The 23234-nt window shown below is 40.6% G+C and overlaps 1 protein-coding gene and 1 long non-coding RNA gene across 2 annotated transcripts in view; one reads left to right on the forward strand and one right to left on the reverse strand.

The window, feature by feature from the left end:
• Positions 1-217: 217 nt before the first annotated feature.
• LOC122174170 (uncharacterized) lies at positions 218-23144 on the reverse strand. The gene is made up of 5 exons (XR_010599914.1): positions 19118-23144; positions 18244-18387; positions 14255-14415; positions 12462-12534; positions 218-7673 (listed from the first exon to the last, which is right to left on the reverse strand). It is a non-coding gene; the product is annotated as an uncharacterized LOC122174170 (long non-coding RNA).
• Positions 17706-23234, forward strand: part of MTA3 (metastasis associated 1 family member 3) — a 262904-nt gene continuing 257375 nt past the window's right edge. Inside the window, exon 1 of the mRNA XM_065589544.1 lies at positions 17706-17853. The gene's annotated coding sequence lies outside the window, so the exon portion shown is untranslated. The remainder of the gene's footprint in view (positions 17854-23234) is intronic.

Below are 23234 nucleotides of genomic sequence, written 5' to 3' on the forward strand. Positions count from 1 at the left end.
TATTCTGTCTATCTTGGGTACTTTCATGGTCCCCATTACTGTTTGTTTGAATGCCTCTCAACCTCACTGTGAAGTAGGGCAGTGCTATTATCCCCATCCTACAGAAGGAGAACTGAGGCAATGAGATACTAAGTGATTTGCCCAAGGGCACACAGGACTAGAGCTTGCTGACGTGGGGAATAGGAGCAGGTGTTTCTGTTTACAAGACATTTTTGTCATGAGTATTTCCAAATTTGCTTTCATTCTGATTTGGAACAAAAGCAAATTTACTGAAACGACTCAGTGAATTGGAGAGCCCCAAAAATTTCATTTTTGGAAACACTGAAATATGGTGTTCCTGAAACAAAATATGTGAAATTGACGTTCTTGTCCCTTTCATGGCTGCTATTCACTGAAGCAGTTTGGTTTGTGGAGCAATCACTTTAGCTGTATGTTTCTGCCAAAATGCTCAGCAGTGATGTAATAGAAAGTACTGACATTTTAATCATCGGCTTTAGGTTTCAGAGTTAACCCCACAGTGAGATGAATGAGGCTATTCACACCTCTCAGAACCACTGTTTCATGCTGTCTGCAAACACAGGATGACATCACTGCTTTATTAACATTATTTTATATTATAAATATACAAAGTTATTTATATATAGCTCCTTTCTTTACAATGGATATGCTATATCTCCCTTTTACAGAGGGGAAACCGAGGCACAGATGAAGTGGCTTTCAGAAGGTCACACTCAATTGACACTCTGTTCATATTTTCAAGGTTATTTTCACCAACATAAGAGCTAAAACCATTTTTTTTAAATGAAAGCTTAGATTCTGCAGTACAAATCTGCAGGAAGAAGTAGATTTCCAATTTACTTTGGGCACAATATTTGGTCCTTTATACCTAGAGTGATAAAATGTGAAAAAACGCCCCCCTGAGCGATGCAAGTTTCAGTGCTGTAAAATGGCAGTGTAGACAGTGCACCAGCACTGGGAGCTGTGCTCTCAACTCTGGTAGCTACTCCCCTCGTGGGGGGTGGTTTTTTTACAGCACTGGGAACTACACAGCAGCGCTTAGACGTTGGCAGTGAAGACATACCCTTAGTGTATGTAATCTAAGAGTGGAATTTAAGACATCACTCAAGACTGTCAACATAACCGCTAGTAGTTTTACATAAGTGAATGACATAATTTGATGACTGTATCAAGAAGGATCAGAAGAAGTGAAGAAATCAATGCCATGTTCTTACCAAATCGTTACTATAATAATCATGCAAATAAAATACAGCTCTATATTCAAGTAAAGGAATAATGACAATTGGTTATTATATTCAGCTCAAAATTCACAATCTCAATACATAGGATGTCTGGAATCTGGTAATTGATTTTTGAGAGTTAATTTTCATCTGATAAGGGTGATTGTGTGCCTGGTAGGATTGTCCCCCCACTCCCCTCTATAGATCTCTGGTAGTAAAATCTTGTGTTATAAAACAAGTATGTATCAGTATTATTCACCTTTGCAATAAATTGCCTTTAATTCCCAATTCATAACTCAAGCAGTCAAATGTGATTTCCATTATGCTGCCAAGTACTGAAAAAGGTTCATTCTGAACAATCTTTTGTGTGTCGGTAAGCAGTGCCTGTAATAGATGGTTTCTGGATTAACACCATGCAGGTGACCTGAATGGTAAAGATGCAGAGCCATATTCACTCTGCCCAGCACAGAGAGCTGCAATTTGCACCTCTTTGCATCAGTGAGATCCCAAGCACTCAAGGGGAATTTGCACTGGTAGGAGCTGCTGCTTGGGTGGGGGAGGGGGGGCAGCTGTAGTTTCAGTCAGGGACTTTATAGGAGATCTGCTGGAGAAGGCTTCCAAACAGATGCACTGATCCAATGCAGCCCCTGGTCTTCTGTGCTCCCCAGCTGATACCCAGAGTGGATGGTATCTCTAAGCCCCCTCCTCCCAGCACAGTGTTGTCTGTGGTAATTTTGTATGGCCAAGACCTCCCTATCTGGCATACTTTCTGCTTTGGGGCTCCGTCCCTCCATTTATGTTGGTGGAAACTTACATAAGCCAGGGCGAATCTGTTTAACAAACAATGATCTTGCTGGGGCTAAGGGTCTGTGATCTTAATGGTGGATGGTTCTCGGTAGGCCCTGTTTTTGTAGCCTGTAGACAGGTCTGCGGAGTTGAAACCTCTCTATAGTTCTCTGCAGCAGACTGTCAATCAAATAGGCTGAACCTCTTTCCCACCAACCATTTGCCAAGTCAAGGAGACTCTGTGCATGCTTGATACCTCCCCAGTTTCATTCCCAGATATCCAAGTGGTACAGAATCTCAGATTCTGCCCATGGGTAAGCAGCGGAGTTGGCACTTTTAGGACTATCACTGGGAAGAGTTCTCACCATCAGGAAACATATCGCTTCTGTGACTTGACACCCTGACCCAGCACAACTGCACAGGTCTAGTCAGGATCTTTGCTAAGAATGGAGCAGGATTTAGTTGTCTCTATTCTCAGTGGCCCTATAGAATACCAGTGACATTTCTCTCTACTGCTCTCCTTTTCTTTCCAGTGCAACAATTTCACAGGCTTGATAAGATATGTAATATTGACAAACTTATCAAATTTGTGCGTGCATAAAAAGGTTTCACAGTATTTTACTGCTTAACTCCTTGTACCAAGTTTCCAGTAGTTTAAGACATGGGTCTGAGAACTAGGATTCCCAGGTGAACAGCATTCAAAAGTGGACAAGGAGAAGAGTATGTAGAGTCATAGCTCCACCTTCTACCCCCGCTGGCGGATGATACTGACCAGCTATGGGGGCGGGAGTATGCTGCACCCCTTAAAGAGGTATAGCAGTATGCATTCTTCCCACTGCACTGGGGAGTTCTGGTTGGCATTTTGGCTCTCTGACCAATGCCTCCTATGACCCTCTTGGGGTTGAGCAGTTCTGCACTGGTCCCATCCCAGCTATGTACCTTAAAGGCACAATCGAGCCCCATAGCCTGAATTCATAATCATTGGACCAAATTCTGCTCAGTTACACCAGTGCAAATCCAGAATAATTTAAACCAATAGAATTACTCTGGATTTACACCAGTATAACAGAGCAGAATATGGCATAGCATACTGCATAATGAGATTTTCCCAAATAGGTGTTAATTGCATGATAGTCTACCATATCAATGCTCATAGTAATTAAATATTGCTTTAGCATGCAACTAGTTAATTCAGTAATTAATCTCCACTGCAGAAATTGTAGCTATATAGGCCATGGTAGGTGATGTACATATACTATAAATTAGGATGATCATTTTAGGTGACAAATCTGAGGAACTGTCACAGATTGAGGTGTCAGAGGAAGTTTTGGAACAAATTGATAAACTAAACAGTAATAAGTCACCAGGACCAGATGGTATTCACCCAAGAGTTCTGAAGGAACTCAAATGTGAAATTGCAGAACTACTAACTGTAGTTTGTAACCTATCTTTTAAATCAGCTTCTGTATCAAATGAGTGGAGGATAGCTAATGTGACGTCAATTTTTAAAAAGGGCTCCAGAGCTGATCCTGGCAATTACAGGCTGGTAAGCCTGACTTCAGTACCGGGCAAACTGGTTGAAACTGTAGCAAAGAACAATATTGTCAGACACATAATTTGCTGGGGAAGAGTCAACATGTCCCTTTTGTAAAAGGAAATCATGCCTCACCAATCTACTAGAATTCTTTGAGGGGGTCAACAAGCATGTGGACAACATATTCACAAATGATCTGGAAAAAGGGGTAAACAGTGAAGTGGCAAAATTTGCAGATGATACAAAACTACTCAAAACAGTTAAGCAGACTGTGAAGAGCTACAAAATGATCTCACAAAACTGGGTGACTGGGCAAGAAAATGGCAGATGTAATTCAGTGTTGATAAATGCAAAGTACTGCACATTGGAAAACATAATCCCAACTATACATATAAAATGATGGGGTCTAAATTAGCTGTTACCACTCAAGAAAGCTATCTTGGAGTCATTGTGGATAGTTATAGAAATACAGAACTGGAAGGGACCTCGAGAGGTCATCTAGTCCAGTCCCCTGCATTCATGGCAGGACTATGTTATCTAGACTATTCCTGACAGGTGTTTGTCTAACCTTCTCTTAAAAATCTCCAATGATGGAGATTCCAAAACCTCCCTAGACAATTTATTCCAGTGCTTAACCACCTGGACAGTTAGGGGTTTTTTCCTAATGTCCAACCTAAACCTTCCTTGCTGCAATATAAGTCCATTGCTTCTTGTCCTATCCTCAGAGGTTAAGAAGAACAATTTTTGTCCCTCCTCCTTGTAACAACCTTTTACTTACTTGAAAACTGTTATCATGTCCCTCTCTGTCTTCTCTTCTCCAAACTAAACAAACATTTTTCAGTCTTCCCTCATAGTTAATGTTTTTAATCTTTTTTTTTTTTTTTTGCTCTTCTCTGGACTTTCTCCAATTTGTCCACATCTTTCCTGAAATGTGGCACCCAGAACTGGACACCACACTCCAGTTGAGGCCTAATTAGTGTGGAGTAGAATGGAAGAATTACTTCTCATGTCTTACTTATAACACTCCCGCTAATACATCCCAGAATGATGTTCGCTTTTTTTGCAACAGTGTCACACTGTTGACTCATATTTAGCTTATGGTCCACTATGACCCAGTGGCAGGGCAGGGGTAAACCCCTGGAATGCCCTGCTAAAATGCTGGCTAAGCTCTGCTTTCTGGTAGGGAGGCCAGGTGCGGGGCCTAGGCAGGCAGCAGAGAGCCCAGCTTTCCTCAGGGCTTTTATAGCCCTCCTCCTTCTCATCCCAACTGTCTCTACTTAACGCAATTCATAGCAGTAAGCCAGCCCTTGTTATTTATTCCTACAGGATACTGGGCTAGATGGACCTTTGGTCTGATCCAATATGGCTGTTCTTATGTTCTTAATCCTTCTGAAATGCTTCCATCCCCACAAACATTCAGATGGCCTAAGATACAGATATTTTGAATAACAGAAGCAACATTATAAACTAGTTACTTTGCAAAAACTTTGAGATATTAGACTGTTTTTTGAGTTATGCAGCCAAAAAAGACAAAACAAAACAAAAAACCACCACACTTTATACATTCATACAACTAGAAAAATAATTTATATCAAAAAGGAAAATAATTGCTCTTGGGTTCTTGAAACCTCCTAGGACAAATTTCAGCCCAGCATGAACATTTACTGCCAAGTTATAAAATTTTGTAATAGAGGCTGATAATGGAAATAGTGATGGAGAAATCTTTAGAGTTATGAATGGTGACACAATGGGACCTCTGTGCCCAGAAGTTCTGCACACAAAAGGCTGGCAGGATTGGAATCTATAAAATAGTATAACATTTTCTTTTTTCCTCATTCAAAACAGCAGCCTCTAGCACAAAGCTAATACTTGGATGTAATATTCCATTTGATAAAGAACATGAAGAATTGTAGTTTTCCGTCTGTCCCCCTTGCTGGTGAAACAATTTTGAATGGAATGTAAGGAGTCTTCCTAATTAGCCAGTACTCAAAGATTAGCTATTTTCTATGAACACTGAGGTTGCTGAACCACGCAATATTACCTTTAGAAACAGAAACTCATTGAAAATTAATTCAGTAGCAAATATTTCTTCCAATCCTTAGAATACTTTTTATCCTCTGAATTTCGAGGTTAAAGAAGAACCTGGTCAATGGGGCAATTTCTCTCAAAAGAGAAGCTGAAATCATGACTAAATATTGTTAATTTTCACTTATACCTTTAAAGTGACATGTATGGCTGGGGAGGGAATACAAGAGTCAAAGATCTATAAAAATGGCTGGTCACTTGTGAGTCATGGTGTCATTAAGCTGCCCAGGACAATAATTTACAGCAAGAGCCAAGACAGAATCCAGATGCTGCTACTTGAGCTAAAGGAGAATCTCTTTTAGTAATTAGAAATACAGAGTCTATGGCACCCAGCTGAGCAGTTCTGATTTCATCAAGTGGAGGACAACAGCATATATAAAACTGCCAACTCATTACAATATGATCAATTCAGCTCTTATTATGTTTTCTAAACAGAAAAGTTGGCTATTGAGTCCATCTTTGACTTACTTCCAGAACAGAATGTTTTTGGATAGGAACAGTCCAACACCCCTACTACCCTAAAATGTAGGGCATTACTACTGAAAGCTTCATCAAAATGTCAACTTCTGACATTTTTCAACCAGCTCTGCTATTGAGTGTCTGTTAACATTTTTATAACGCTCATAACTTAATATTTCTGCCATTTCTCATGGAATTTGATGGTACTAGTCTCATCTGTAAGCAGAGAAGGATTTGGCCCTGAATTTGTGTATATGGGGCCCAATTCTGCCAGGTGCAAAGAGCCTTCTATTTCACACTATGTACAATTCCCTTGACTTCAGCTGACTTTCAATGGCATTCAGCACCTGGCAGAATTGGGCCCTAAATGACTGTGCTGGCTAGATAAGCACTACTGTTTGTTCACACACCCAGCCAGCCCTCAAAGAGCTATGGCCCCTCATTAGGAAAGGTGATGTGGCTCTGGAAGAAATTCTGAGAAAGGGTCATGGGTGTCTTTGTTTTCCTCATGCAGAGCATAAAAGAATCAGCAACACAAACAGGTGAACTATATTTCTGCTCTCTCTGAGCGGTCATCTGCCAAGTTAAATGCAGTTCATAAAATGAACTGGATGCCAGTTCATTTCCAGGTGAAATTCAAGCTACTAATTATAATCTATATAGCCCTGAATGGTTAAAGATACAGTTTTCTCTAAGAGCTGGTCTATGCTTGGTTTTTGTACCACTCTAACTATACCAGTTTCTAAACAGATAAAGCAGTAGAAGCCACTGGTGTAGATGCAGTTTTACCAGTATAATTTATGCCAGTATAGCTTATTCCTGTATACTTATAAGCAATAAAAAAAACCCTGTGTAGACAAGCCTGAAGACAGTTTCCTTCTCCAGACCTTACACCTGGTTTTGCAGGAACATTCAAGCTATATGCGCAAAAGCAGAACGTACGAACTAGCCACAAGGTGTTTTTAGGGGTACACTGCTGATCCACTGGACCAGGAAATCCACCTGATCCCAAAGACAATGCTGTAGAAGGCAACTCTTTGTTCAGATTCTTTAGTAACAGTAAGCATAGGAATTTCCCTTCGCAATTCTCCTAGTTGATATTCCTTGTTTCAGGGTAGTTGACTTGATAGCCTTGGGGGAGGCAAGCATGCCTGCTAGCCTAAATTATATAAAGGGAACATAAATACCACTGTGAAACTTCTCAGAGCTTCCAGGGCTGTGAGTTATTACTTTCTTACCACCAGCCTCCAGCATGAGGAAGTCTTGCCTGTACTAGCTGGGTGTTAGCTCTTTAACATAACCAGTCCATCAGAGACTTGAGCACTCTCCTCTGGGCTACACCAGCTCTATCTTTGCATTTCAGATATTTGCTCCCCAGCCTCTGAGTCTCTTCAAAATGTCTTCCTGATTATTCGATGTACATGGAAATCTTTAGATCCTCTGTTCCCAAAGCAACAGGTCCAGTGTGCTACAGTTTACCAGTTTTATCTTAGGCCACTGCTCCTGTGTTACGAACAATACTTGAGTTCAATTCAACAACAGAAGGAACCTTATTGAAGAAAAACTAGAGACTGAAACAAAAAATGATGTGAGATGGAAACAAATGGTTACATATAAACAAAATCATAACACGCATTCTCGAGCCTAAACTTAACTAACAAATTATCCTCCTGTCTAATGAAGTTTAACTCACCCCAGGTTCTTCTCAGCATTTTCAGCCAGCCTGGCTGCGATCCCTTTTTCATGAAGTAAACCCATTGTCAGTTTACGTCCTAGGCAAAGGATGCCAGGGTGTCTAGAACTGACCCTTAGTGTGCACCTCAAAATAGGGTGTCTTCCCCGCCCCAGGTGTTTACCTCTTCCTGTTAATTTCCTTCTGATATCTCTGCCAGTTCTTCATTAGCATTTGTCTTATAATGGTAATAGATACATACTACACAATGGTCTACCATGGAGATAAGTGTCTCCGACCCTAGCTGGAGAAGCTGTCTTAAGAGAACATCATTTGCAGTAGATATACATAACTCCTCACATTTTCTGTACTTATATCTCACAATGTTTATGATGATCACTGTGACATAGGCTTTTGGCAGAGATTTTACATAATGTGTTTTGGTGAACACGTGGGATCCTATACCTCTGTGTGCATCTTTGACCTCTGCCAGATGGCATCAAGCGGTCCTTGGGTTACAGCCACAGTGATGAGTGCCTTTATAAACATGTTTAATATCATGGGACAAGGGATTTTGTTTACTATATTTGTACAGTGTGTAGCACAATTGGGCTCTGGTCCTTTTGACCTCTAGGTACTACTGCTATATAAATGGTAAATAATAGGAGCAACTCATATCACATGAAAAACCATAAAGAAATTATTCTCTTGATCTCCTGATAGATGACAATATTCTAGAGTATATTTGGGATACTTTGATAATCTTCATAGGGGTAACCGTGTTAGTCTGGATGTGTAAAAGCAGCAAAGAGTCCTGTGGCACCTTATAGACTAACAGACGTATTGAGCATGAGCTTTCGTGGGTGAATACCCACTTCGTCGGTCTGACAAAGTGGGTATTCACCCACGAAAGCTCATGCTCCAATACGTCTGTTAGTCTATAAGGTGCTGCGGGACTCTTTGCTGCTTTGATAATCTTAATGCTCAGTTTCCTTGCCTTTGTGGATGATTATCATTGTTGCGCCTTTGGCCCAAGAATTTAGGAAGATAAATTGACTATCAGAGTCAGCTATATTCTTTGATGCAATTCTGTTTACAGAATGTACACAAAGTCCTCTTTCCCTGAACATAGTAGAAAGGAACAGTGGGCAGTTTCCTTGCTCATTTTCTAAGTCTGTACTTCCAGTCAGTTCTGTGTCTCAAGGAGTTCTGCTTCCTCACATTGTCATGACTGATTCTCTGCTGGCTTTCCTCTTGGTTTATGTTTCTGTCTCTAACACACATATAGTTTGTGAAACAATCCTCTAGTCCTTGCATTTGTAACTGCGGAACCCTCGGTCAATATGATTTCACTTCTGATCAGATCTTGTCATGTGTCCCATTGCCTTGGGGGATGGCTTCTATGGTCTCTACCTATCTTACTACATGAAGGGGCTTAATTGCTCCTTCCATTTAGTCTGAAAGAAGGGTGCTTACCACGGTGATTGGTTTTAACCAAGTCTGTGGTTGTCTATAGACAAAGACCTGGCTGATGTCAGACATTGACTGCTTCCAGCATGGCATCCCTATTTTCTCTTTGTGCATTCTCTTTTCCCCTCCATCCCTTTTGCACACTGACTTCTACAGCCAATCATCCAGCCAGAAAGTCTTTTAGCCCTTCAGAGTGGTAACTGCTTACACTAGTGATAAATTTGAACCTGAAATTCACCAAACCATTTCAGGACCAAGTTCTCTTACAGCAACAGAATAATGTGCTATTCTCAAATCACCAAACTGGCCTATAAAACAACTAGCTACATAATAAATAACTTTAATTAGGATTTTAATTTCTAAAACCTGGCTTAGAACCAAAGTGCACTCAGTGGAAACAGGAAGCAATGCTTGTAGGCAACAGGTGAAGAGCTGTATGCTCCCATTTAGTGATATAACAAGGTACTGGGATACTGGATATACATTTGATCAACAAATTACATTTCAATGTTCCCTTCCTGCAATCATTCAATCTGCAGAAAAAAAATGAAATGAACAGATGCTGAGTCCTTGAGTTAAATTAATTCTGTTCAATGAATGTACTGTACTTAAATATGTGTCATTAAGCACCTTTAACAGCTTTTTAGCAGATGTTGAGTAGGAAAATAGATCAGTTGGAGGGAAAAACAAGACAAAAGTAAAATCAATGTGGTGTGTTTGGATCCATATACAGTATAATTATATTTAAGCAAAAATGGCTTCATTTATCACTGCTGCAGGTGTGTCTCTGCACCATGACTGTGAGTCTCCCTGATTCTCAGTCTTGCATCAGAGTTAACAAAAAAGAGGGTATAGAAATCTAATCCTGCTCCCCTTTAAGTCAATAGCAAAACTCCCATTGACTTCAGTGGAAGCAGTATTTGGCCCTACATCTTTTATCCACCAGCAAATGAAAATGGCTGCAAGTTTGCACCCTAAAACCTCAGGCTGTTACTGTTCTGGGCTGAAACTCTCATAGGAAGGGGATTGAAAATATCTTGGCAGATGTAATGAAAGTTCTAGAGGACCAGACTGATAAAAGAAACATACAGATATTGTAATCCTTACAGCATAATCCTTAAACCTGAAGAGCTCTGTATAAAATCAAAAGCTTGTCTTTCTCTCTAACAGAAGTTGGTCCAATAAAAGATATTACCTCACGCACTTCGTCTCTATAATATCTTGGGAACGACACGGCTACAACAACACTGCATATAGCATAATCCTTACTCACACTAGGATTACTTATGTGAGTAAGGATTATTCATATGAGGAAAAAGCAGCTTTCTTGCACACTGAAAATGGAAAGTTAGGTAAATAACAAACAGTTTTTTCCCCTAATCTAAGGCAGGTGAATGAATGCCCATAGACTGTGGTTTTCATTAATTAAACTAATCAATGAAAGACAACATATGTGAGTGCAAGGAGTATAGTTCAATGCTAACAACCAGTCTGTGGGGCCAAATCCTGCTTGCCTTACACAAATATTCCCACTAACTTCAATGCAAGCACCTGCGTGAGTAAGGTGAACAAGATTTGGCCTCTGGTCAAAGGAGTGACCTGTACAGAAGATAGTTGGCAATATCCTATATAGATCACTGTTCAGTGATAATTACCAATTTTCTATATTTACAGAAACTGTCAATTCATAAAGATTGGCCTGCGTTGTTATCGACATAAGCACCAGTTTTCTATAAAATAAGAGACATATGGTGGCATTTTTACAGCATTCAACTTAAATGTGAAAATCTAAATATGGGCTAGTAATAATTCAATCATCACTGAACCACTGTTTCCATATTTTTAATGAAAATACCTATATTATATTTAGCCATGAGTCTTTTGAGATAGCTGACCTACAGATCGTAAAAAATATACATTATTGTTGATTGTCAACAAAAGATGCATTTCTTCTGTGGGTGTTTATTTACTGATTTCTAAAGAGGCCAGGCTATTTGTTACTGTCTTCTGAACCATGGTCATAAATAGATAGGGCCCTACCAAATTCACGGCTATGAAAAACTCAACATGGACCGTGAAATCTGGTCTTTTGTATGCTTTTACCCTATACTATACAGATTTCATAGGGGAGACTAGCGTTTCTCAAATTGGGGAACCTGACCCAAAAGGGAGTTGCAGGTGGACACAAGATTATTTTAGGGGGGTCACGGTATTGCCACCCTTACTTCTGCACTGCCTTCAGAGCTGGGCTGCCGGAGAGCAGCGGTTGTTGGCTGGGCGCCCATCACTGAAGGCAGTGTAGAAGTAAGAGTGTCAATACCATACCATGCCACCCTTACTTCTATTCTGCTGCCTTCAGAACTGGGCAGCCCGATAGTGGTGGTGGCTGTCTGAGGGCTCAGCTCTGCAGGCAACAGCACAGAAGTAAGGGTGGCAATACCATGCCACGCCATCCTTACTTGTGCACTACTGCTGGCGGCAACTCTGCCTTCAGAGCTGGGGTCCCGGCCAGCAGCTGCCGCTGCTCTCCAGCTGCCCAGCTCTGAAGGTAGCACCGCCGCCAGCGGCATTGCAGAAGTAAGGGTTTCAGTACTGTAACCCCCCTTACAATAACCTTCCGACCCTCTGCCCCACAACTCCTTTTTGGGTCAAGACCCCTACAATTACAACACCCTGAAATTTCAGATTTAAATAGCTGAAATCATGAAATTTATGATTTTTAAAATCCTATGACTGTGAAATTGACCAAAATGGACTGTGAATTTGATAGGGCACTATAAATAGGTAAAGGATGCACAGATAGGTGTGGGATTTTCCTAGTCCAGGGTTTGTTTTTGTCTATGGCTCTGTTCTCTCACTTTCACTCCTAGCAGGTTCAGTAATACAGAGCAATTGCAAATTATAGGTACTGGATTCGAATCCCCATGCGTATCTACTATTATAGGAAACTACAATATGAGTTATACAACACTGCCACTCCTGTGAGTAGAGGAGATGAGGATCCATCCAGTCCTTGGTTGAGGATGCGGAAAGTGGGAATGCTGTCTCCATGCTGCTCTCTCCCTCCCATCATCCAAACCTATAGAACAGGTTCCATAGGGCTTGGGACCAATCTACTGAAGGGGTTAAGCCAGAGGCGTCAGACCCTCTCTCGCATCAACTCACCTCTGTGTAGCTCTGTCAAATAAGTCAAACTTCTGTACCAGCATTCACTTACCTGTTTTCCCCAACACCCTCCTTCTGCCCAGGAAAGTCAATCTATGTTGCTGTGTCTAAGGAGGTCATGGTACCTGGAAAATAAGAGATCTTGAGCACACAACATTTCCTGTTTAATCAGGGGAGCACCAATCAATTTAGGGGACCTTCTGTCTGGCTTTCCTGAGTCTAGACTGAGTCTAGAATCACCTCACTTTGAAATCACTTTCTAAATCCACTCCTTTCATGCCAGAGCAAAGGGAAATTATGTCACTTTATTGTGTTAGACTTTGAATTCTTGTGGGTGGACAACTGTTTATCCCTTTATTCGCTTCTCAATAGATTAAACCTAGAGAAAACAAAAGATCTATCACTTCACGTTAAGTGGCTCATCTTAACTCTTTACTCAACCCTATGCTCCCCCATATTGATTAACATGATGTTAAATATAACTTTGCAGTCAGTGTAGAAAGGGTCAAACTGTGTTTTAATATTGTCATCTGGGATAGTTATCAAAATAAATCTTATTTGTGACTAGAGTTCATTGAACAATTTCAGATTTTTCAAAGAAAGATACAATTCTCATTAAAATATATATACAAAAGTTAAATTTTCTAATTAGCTACATTTGCAAAAATTAGATGTATTTTTGGGAAAAAATCTTAATGAAACATGGTTTGTTTTTTTTCAACCGATTCTACTCATGACTAACTGATACAATGTTAAACACAATGGCTCTTAGATGGTGACCACTAAGTCTTGTTTTACATCATGTTGGCTAACATGACTCCTCAAGGTCATGTTCCAACACTACTTTATTTTCTAGGGCAAGCAAGCCCTAAGTGGCACAGAAAATCTTCAACCTTTTCTTCAACTTTAAAATTCAGGTTTCCAATCTCACAAGAAGTAACTCAGCATTGCGGGGGAGAGATAGCTCAGTGGTTTGAGCATTAGCCTGCTAAACCCACGGTTATGAGTTCAATCCTTGAGGGGGCCATTTGGGGATTTAGTTGGCCCTGCTTTGAGCAAGAGGTTGGACTAGATGACCTCCTGAGGTCCCTTCCAACCCTGAGAGTCTATGATTAAAGTGACAGAAACCTCTCCTTCCTAAAAGCTCATATCCCTAGTGATAGTTGGGTCTACAAATTTACTGTAATTGTGATCTTAACAGTAAAAAGTATGTGAAAGTTCATAGGCACTGACTTTTATTTTTCCCCAGGGGTGCTCCACTTCCCAGTCCACTCTGAGGCCCCGCCCTCACTCCACTTCCTCCCCAAGGCCTTGCCCTTTCCCCACCTCTTCCTGCCCCCACTCTGCCCCTTCCCAAGACCCCACCCTTGCTCCGTCTCTTCCCACCCCTGCTTCACCCTCTTCCTGAGGCCCCACGCTCACTGCTTTCTGGCCTCCCCCAAGTCCCTCCCCCAGCAATCAGCAGTGCCTGGTGGATGCTGAGCACCCAATTTTTTTTTCCATAGGTGCTCCAGCTCCAAAGCACCCAGGGAGTAGGTGCCTATGAAAGTTCATAAGATATCACTTAACCTATAATAACAAATGTTGATGGGAAAAGGTATGAAAGGGAGGCAGAAAGACTAAATTAGACCAAAAAGGTCTAATGATATATACTCAAGGACTGTGTTAAAATCAAGTTTGTTAAACAAGAAAAGTGTGGAACCAAAAATTAGTGAACTAAAATTGGTGTGTTGGAAACTAGGCCTAATTGATGATGGACAAAATAATGAGGGGATAGGCTTTTTTGTCCACCGTTCCCTTTGTGAGTCCTTCAAGAAAGAGACTTTGAGGAGAGAGCATGCCTACTGGACAAGCTTCACCATCATGGCTGCAATCCACACCATCTCCTGGGACCCCGGACCGTCTTCATCCTTGTCCTGAGAAATGTCCTCACCAGATCAGGCCAGAGAGGGGGACCCAGATGACATCGCCACCTCTACCAGCTCCAGCTGAATCCCAAACACCACCTGGGATGAAAGAGGATCGAACTTTAGCAGCTGCAGCAAAAAACGATGCAGCCCATCTCAACTAACTTCTTCTTTTCTCCAAAAGGAAAGTTATTACCCTCTAAGAGACTTTCAGCCAGAGGGATTTTTCCTTTTAAAAACTCTCTCCAGCTAAAGGGAAAGATAAGAAGGGATGTTATTAAAATTAAAGCCTTAATACTTTACATTTCAAATGCTTTAAATGTTTTCCTTTATCTTTAATAAAATGTTTAAATGATTTTTAATGATGTTTGCCATGGTATTATGTGGGCTGAGGTCTCTATACGAAACACTGGACTTTGTCCAACATTAAACAATGTTAAACAATGACTGGGTTATAGTAACACCTTTGGCCCATTCATTCCATCTAAATTAATACAACACAATTTCTCTGTTGCAATCACTCAAGTGGGCACTATGGCAGAAGTAAGCTCCCGACAGACCAGGACACACCAACTCAAAGTGGTACCAGACCTTGCTAGAACAATTGGTGGAGGCTCGTGCTGCCTCTCCTCTTTCACTGCCCCAACAATGAGTTCTCCTGGCAGGATCTGATTCTGCAAACAGCTGAGTACCTCTTGGAATGTATCCTTGTTCCTTACCAGTGAATTCTTACTCATGTAAAACTCTCACTGGAGTCAATGGATGTTTTAAGGAACCTCGACTGTGCACAGTGCTAAGCACATCTCAGTCAAGGTGCCAAACACCTCCCAGGAGGTGGTCAGCACCTTGCAGGGTTTGGGGCTCAAAGCTTCCATTCTCTTTAATAAGAATGGCATGAATGTAAGAAATTGCAAGGCCTTCAATATTATAAATTCACTCACGTGGAGGACTTTTTTTTTTTTTTGTAGTTAAAAACTGCCCCAAATTATGTGGGATATGGCGAAGTTAACCATTTTTGAACATACACCTGAGAATATTTATAAACAAGATATCTAAAAAGCATTTTTAAGCCAGTGAATTGTGAGTCTGATCCTGCAATCCCTTACTCAAGTGCATAAATAAATGGGATCACTCATGTAAATATGGGCAAGGGTTTGCAGGTTCAAGACCTTATTGCTGATGAAAGGTGCTAGAGTGAGATTCCCTGGGGACTGAAGCTCTGTATTTAGAACAGAATGGAACACAGAGTGACAGCTGAAGTGAAAGTTCCCCTCCTTTCCCATGATAAAATACCTGACCACTTGTAAGGATGAAAGGATAGTTCAATCTCCCTTCTGAGATGGCAAAAAGGGTGGTGGTGGCAGTGGTTGTCTGTAATATGAATACTTTTGGGAACTGGCCTGAGCTCACCAAACTCATTTTATACAGGCCACTGAATGGCCAACGATTGGGAACTATATTTGGCCATTGCTAACCTGGGTTGGGCTTTAAGGCAGATACCTAGGGATAAAAGGCTCTATAGCACATTATCAATCCCCTAAAACATCCAATCCCCCATGTGAAAAGAGATTTTAGAAAACTTTCTATTGAGAAATTCTAAAAGTGAGACTTTTTCCTTGGTAGAATATTATGCCTTTGTCGACTACATTTCACTACTGCATTAAAAAAAAAAAAAGACCGAGTATTATGCTGCCCTGGTTAGCTTAACAGATACTTATTCCCTTTATACAATTTACTTCTGACATCACTGCTTTATTTACAGTGAAAGAGGCAACCAAGTGAGGCCCGAATGAGACAACAAACACTTAGTGAATTTGCTCTTCTTGCAGAGATGGCTTCTTTTCTAGCCATTGTAAACAATACAATGAAAACTGCTTGTATGTCATCAATAAAATACACAGCTCTCTTTAAATTAAAAGAGTGGCAGAGTGGTTGATGCTGTGGTACGATTATTTTCACAAAATGTAGAATATATGGTATGACACTTTAGGGTTCATACCACACCAGTAAGGGGTTGTGTCACCACCTGCCCTGCAACTCTGGGTGCCTATGTTATGCTGCTGTGGCTCACAGCCCTGACACCAACAGCCAGACTACAAGCATACAGGTCACACCCTGACTTCCACCGCTCAGTTGTTTTATGCAGGGTGACTCCAACGCCTCCCTAGTTATTAAGTTTGTTGTTCCTTTAAAGAGACAATACACTGCAGCTCATTAGTTTAACAAGCGTTTAACAAACACTCTTATTTCAACAACAGCACTGAATTGGTTTATAGTTAGGGCCCTACCAAATTCATGGTCCATTTTGGTCAACTTCATAGTCATAGGATTTTTAAAATCGTAAATTTCATGATTTCAGCTATTTAAATCTGAAATTTCAGGGTGTTGTAATTGTAGGGGTCCTGACACAAAAAGGAGTTGTGGGGAGGGGGAGTCGCAAGGTTATTGTAGGCGGTGTATGTGGTACTGCTATCCTTAATGCTACAGGTGTTGGTGGTGCTGCCTTCAGAGCTGGACAACTGGAGAGCAGCGGCTGCTGGCTGGGAGCCCAGCTCTGAAAGCAGAGCTGCCACCGGCAGCAGCACAGAAGTAAGGATGGCATGGTATGGTATTGCTACCCTTACTTGTGTGCTGCTGCCTGCAGAGCTGGGCCCTCAGTCAGCAGCCGGCTCTCTCTGGCTGCCCAACTATGAAGGTAGCACAGAAGTAAGGGTGGCAATACCATGATCTCCCCCTAAAATAATCTTGCAACACCTGCCCCGCAACTTCCTTTTAGGTCAGGAGCTTCAATTTGAGAAACGCTAGTCTCCCCCGTAAAATCGGTATAGTATAGGGTAAAAGCACACAAAAGACCAGATTACACGGGTGTAACGCCACACCCCATATTCTTCATAGAAATGCTGTTATGATATGAATATGGCATAACTAAAATGTTTTATGCAAGATGGATCATGTAAGGTATCATTGGAAAGGTTATGTTTTACTGAATATGATTAGCCTATTTTTATAAGTGTGTCATTTCTGTATCTGAAGTTAGGAATATTGACTATGTAACAATTACAACTGCAGTTACACCGAGGAAACGCCCATAAGACAGTATGCAATTAGCCTGGATGAGCCATTAGCAAAGATGATTGGTCTTTGAAGATGTTGATCTCGTACTCCTGGAATTCCTTCCTGTGGACATTACAAATAAACCTTGTCTCATGATTGCTTTAACACTGCACAGTCATGTGATGATGTCACCTGGTACGGAGTACCACTTTGGACACTCCTGGTATTCTTCCACTGGAAACAAAGGCTTCCTGCCTTATGTAAATTCTACTTAAAGCTGGGAAATGAGTCAATCAGCGCTCTTTTCCACTGCCTCCCTGCCCAAGAAGGAAGACAGCTGAAAACACCTGAAGAAACAAAGAAACTAAGCTGGGGAAAAGCAAGGGCTGAGTCCAGGCTGAGATAGGGGTCTAGCCTGTGAAGAGAAATAACTGGAACGCTGCACTGTAGAAACTCTGCACCCTGCCTAAAACAACATTTAGGGTGAGAAATTACTATTTGTAACCTGTTTTTTTTAGTGTATTATGCTTAGTTTGCGTGTTTTGTTTTATTTGCTCAGTAATCTGCTTTGTTCTGTTTGCTATCCCTTATAATCACTTAAAATTTACCTTTTGTAGTTAAGAAACTTATTTTTTGTTTATTCCAAAACTCATTGGGGGTGCAATTCATATGGGGGGGAGGGGAAGCTGTGCATATCTCCCTCCACATTGAGGAAGGGGGCAATTTTTATGAGCTTGCACTATACAGATCTCTCTATACAGCAAAAGACAATATTATTTTGGGTTTACATGTGAGTGCTGGGTAAATCCCCAAGCTGAATCCTCCCACACAGAGCTGATTTTAGTCTGTATCTGCAGCTGGGTGTGGCCTTACCTGTGTGTGTGTTGCTGGAATGGTTGGGCTCAGTGGGACTCCAGTATATCAGGAGGCATCCTGGACGGGGGTGTCCAACCCGTCACAACGGGGGGAGACCAGATTTCATGATTCATTCTTCATGGCTGTGAATTTGGTAGGGCCCTATTTATAGTAAAAGTAAAACAAGTTTACTTAAAAGGGATAGGATTAAGTGATACCAAGTATAAAGGATTAATATAGAAAGTGTCACAAGCAAACAAAAGTAAAAAATATGCTTCTAAGATTAAAAATTATTTTCAGCAAGTCACAATCTTTGCCTATGCATGTTTCTTAACTAAACTCAGTTCCCAGAGACTTCAACACCCCCTTTATTGAAGGATCCCATGTTCTGTGATTTCAAGTGCTCTCTAGGCCCTTGAGTCCCTTAAGTGATGGTTACCAAACTGGCATTCTGTTTCTGCTTATATCTCCCAAATATCACCGACTCCGTTACAAGAGGCAGGAAGGCTTCCTGCTGTTCTTCTCTTCTGGTTGACTTCCCATCCTTCTACTGATTTGTATGTAAATGGGGCTCCCATTGTTTCGATTCCATAATGCTCAATTTACATTGGAGACAGGTAGATAGCTGCCTTCCCTCCTGTCTGGGAGAAAACCTGTTTCTCCCTATGATGGGTCACAGACTTTAAAGCATAATATCAGTAAGTATCCATATTTCCTCATATAATGTTAATGCACACATTTAACAATAATATTAATCACCAGTGTGTCACAGGCTTTCAGAAAAGACCTTACTTGATACCCTTTTATAATACAGTAATATGATATACAATCAGTTGATTTAATTGCTTTTCATTTAAGGTTCAGACACCCTTGTCTTTATAGACCCACAAACCTTTGAAATGTAGTCTCAGATGAAGTTATTTTTCTCCTGTTGGGATGTAGATGCCATGCTGTCCTCGCCTCTGATTGTTAGCTTGATAATTTTGTTTATCTTATATGTAAATGTACCTTCACTGTCTCTGCATGATGACAAGGCTGGTCAGACAAGCAAATACACATGTAATTTATGTACTTCAATATTATGTACTGAATATGTCTGCTACCCCTATTCCTTTATATAAGGCAGACCGTGCTTATGCATTGCTTGCCAAACACATTTTAAGAACATAATTCTAGCACATATTTATAACTTTTTGTACACAGCTTGTACATACACCATGCAAAAATATTAATGATCAGTGAGTTATTAGTTCTCCAATGATATATTATGTGCCACCTTTTGGGTATATATCATGGCAGTCATGTGTTAGGGGTAATGAGTATTTCAGGCCTGACAAGAGTTGCTGACACAGAACAGTTAACTACCCATGGGCCTCTGGGTCACAGATGGGCAGAGCCATGTATCTTCTGTTTCCTTTCCCCTTCAATGCCAGTGATAAAATACTCCCTGCTCTTTTCCATTTTAGTTATGGTAACTGGTCTAACCTGTTTTTGAATATGTCTTTATAGCATTTACATGGGTTTACACTCTCCACTCAGTGCTCAGATTTTGTAACTGCTCGGTTTTTATTTTTTTTCACCAAAGCCTGTCTTTTTTTCAGACAAGTGAAATAAGTTTATAATTAACAGTTGAATAAAATTCATTATAGGATTAAGGCAGAGCATTTGCATGAGCCTTAATCACAGAAAATGGAAAAATAGAGAAGGAAAACTAAGTTATATAAAGGATCTGGGTTGCATTGTTATATTTTAGTTCAGAACCCAATGGAACATTCCCAGAGCTCATTTAAGTTTTGTGCTAGTGGATCTCATGGAAAAAGAGAACTGTATCACTGGATTTGCAGCCACTTCATACAGATGAAATGTGTATGGAAACGCCTGCCTCTTAAAACACACACACAGGCTGTAAAACTGAGTATGTCTGCTACTCCTATTATGCCTCAGCTGTCTGGGGAGTTCCTTGAAGGTAGGATTTGCAACTCCCTTACACCTTGTTTAATCATTTACACATGTGTAAAGTGATGCTACAAAATCAGTATGGTATTTACCATTCATTTAGGACAGGTGTAAGTGACTACAGGTGTGAGGAAATAGAGAACCAGGTTCTGACTTCTGAGACTTAATATTGAAGTACATAAACTTTATTCATCACGCATGCTCTGTATGCTTTGTCACCCAGGAATTCCTGAAGTCTGGCCCTGACTAAAACCTGGGATGGGTTCTCTGGGGTAACCTCTCTTTTTTTTCGGTTCTCCTCATCCTTCTCAGGAATCTGTGGAGATTGTCCTCAGGACATTACACCTCCCATGTGCTTGAAGGAAAAAAAGTATATTCTTCAGCACATATAAATGTAAATCTTCAGTTCACCTTTCCTGCCCATGGAAGGAAAGCCCAGAGTCCGACTCCTGAAAGACAATGTAAGAATGAAAGAGTGTGGGGAAACAAGGGTGGGTGAGGTAATATTTCTTATTGCACCAACTTCAGTTGGTGAGAGAAACAAGTTTTGGAGCTTTTACATGTGTAAAACTCATCTAGTGTTGCAGTGCAAATTTGGACTGAGGAGCGGAGCTCAAAGGCACTTTTGAAGAGTGGTAATGACTGCATGGAACAAGCCTAATCAACCCTCTGAATTAATTGTTTCCTTGCTTGCAAACTTGCATTTTCTTGAACCTTTCATTTTATTGAATCTTTTGTATCATTCACTACTGGAAGTGTTAAGCAGTAGGATTCTTTTTTGAATTCCAGGTGAGGTGCCACTGTAGCATCAGACAGTTCAGAGAAACGTATGCTGAAGTACAGCTTCTGCTCTTGGAATACAGTTTCTGGGGGCATCCCTGGTCATCTTCCTGTGGGCAAGATAGATGAGGAATTCAGATTTCCCTTTCAAAATGTGGGGTTATTTTTTAAATGGCGGAGGGATGATAGGTGGCTCTTTAGATTTCATGCACTCATTTAATGTGTTGCAGCAGCAGTAACACGGAGTTGCTCTTGTTTTCCATTGGAATCACTAACTCAGGAAATGAAAAGTGCACTGTTCAACAACATATGAGAAATCTTAACCTAATAGTCACAGGCTCATTTAATAAAAAATGATGTCGGCATGCGATTAGCTTAAATATGCACTGAAGACAAGAAAAACTCATATTTATTATGGCTATTGATTCCTCTTCCCTAGCCCCCCCAGCAGCTTGAATTCTACGCTACATTTCCCTTTAGATCAGGGAAGAAATGAGATGCCAGCTTGAAAATGCTCAAGATACACAAACAGAAATTCTGGGACATGAAATGAATGGTATATAAGAAAAAAACAGAAGTCTTTCTTTTAAAAGGCAACAGGCCAAACTAGAACCCAGCTGTTAAAATGGTTGTTTTTCATGTAATACATTTCAAATAAGGGAGAAGTATATTTTTGTTACATAAATATCGATGTTGTGGAAACACTTCTGAATCAATTTGATTTGTAAACAATTCTTCAGCATTTATTGATTCTGAGATAAGCTGCTAGAAGTCTTTGTCTTTATATTAGCTTTTCTAGGCTATATTGTAGACTTTTCTGAATGCTTTTCACCAATGAGCGGGGTTACCAAAAACAGCACAAGAAGTTTCATATGCCACTAAATTTTGATTAATACGTTTAAGAGAAGCAAAGGAGATTATCAGTATAACCGAAGGACAGATTGTGTCCTGAATAGTGTCCTACAGCTAAACAAACAAGCAAACACACAAACCTAACATCAGGGAAAAACAAATGAGAAAAACTAACATGTTCCAGTGAATAAATAGGTAAGCAACTTCTTTTTGATGATTATAGCTACCCAATGGGAGAATTTATGTTTGATAATCACAATGGTCATTACAGTCACTCTCTCTGTATACCAAACATGAGGTACAGTATGGAACTAAGACCCCAAACAAGAGACGTGGAAAAAAACACAGCATAGAATGCATTATTAGATAACATGAATTTAATTAAGTAGAAACTATGATCCAGTGGGACAAAGAACCAGGAAGCTCTCATTAAGTCCTGACTCTGCTGCTGCCTGAGCTTGACCAAATCACTTAGACAAAAGTATGACCAGTTGTCTGTAAATGAATATAGCAATAACTGGCATAATAGTTATAAAAATGGGTGCAACAAAGATAGTATTTGAAATGTTTGCAAAGTTGTTGGGGAATCATATGAAAGCTGCAAAGTATAATTGCTTTAGGATAAACATAATTATTGATTAGATCAATTTTGTGATTCAATATTTTGATGGAAATAAAGTGAGAGGACACCAACTTTCATTGGAAAGTACTATGATTGTATCTAAATCAAGGGACAGTTGAAGTGTAACAATAACTATCTCAAAGGAAATGCTGGATTTAAACGCTTCAGAGGGGTAGCATACATACTGTTTGTGTACACAAATGCACATAGGGTGACCAGATGTCCCGATTTTATAGGGACAGTTCTGATATTTGGGACTTCTTTTTATATGGGCTCCTCTTACCCCCCACCCCCATCCTGATTTTTCACATTTGCTATCTGGTCACCCTAAATGCACATATGGTACAGATGCACAAACTCAGACACATCTAGGCATACAAGCTCACAGATACCCATGCATGAACACACACAAAAGAATATACACTCAGTCACATACACTGACCCATGTTGATGCACAGCTTCACCCCCCAAGCACAACTGTCACGCACAGACACATATTCCAATGCATCTATGTACAGGTGCACATTGTCCAATGCACAAGCACGCACACCCTCACTGTCCTGCTGTCACACTTCTACACTCACCTGTGCTGCTCTGCGATTCACTTATATACAGAAACACACTCACATGGACTCCCATCCACCCACAGGCTCCTCCATACTTATGCCCACCCCCCCCCCCATCCAGGGGCAGATTCCTACACAGAAACACACCCATAGTCATAGCTCTGCTATTGCATATGCTAATACACTTACCCTCAACATACAATGCACTTCCTGCCCCCAGCCCCAGCACACAC

Source organism: Chrysemys picta, chromosome 3, assembly GCF_011386835.1.
Source record: "Chrysemys picta bellii isolate R12L10 chromosome 3, ASM1138683v2, whole genome shotgun sequence".
NCBI classification, from domain to species: Eukaryota; Metazoa; Chordata; order Testudines; family Emydidae; genus Chrysemys; species Chrysemys picta.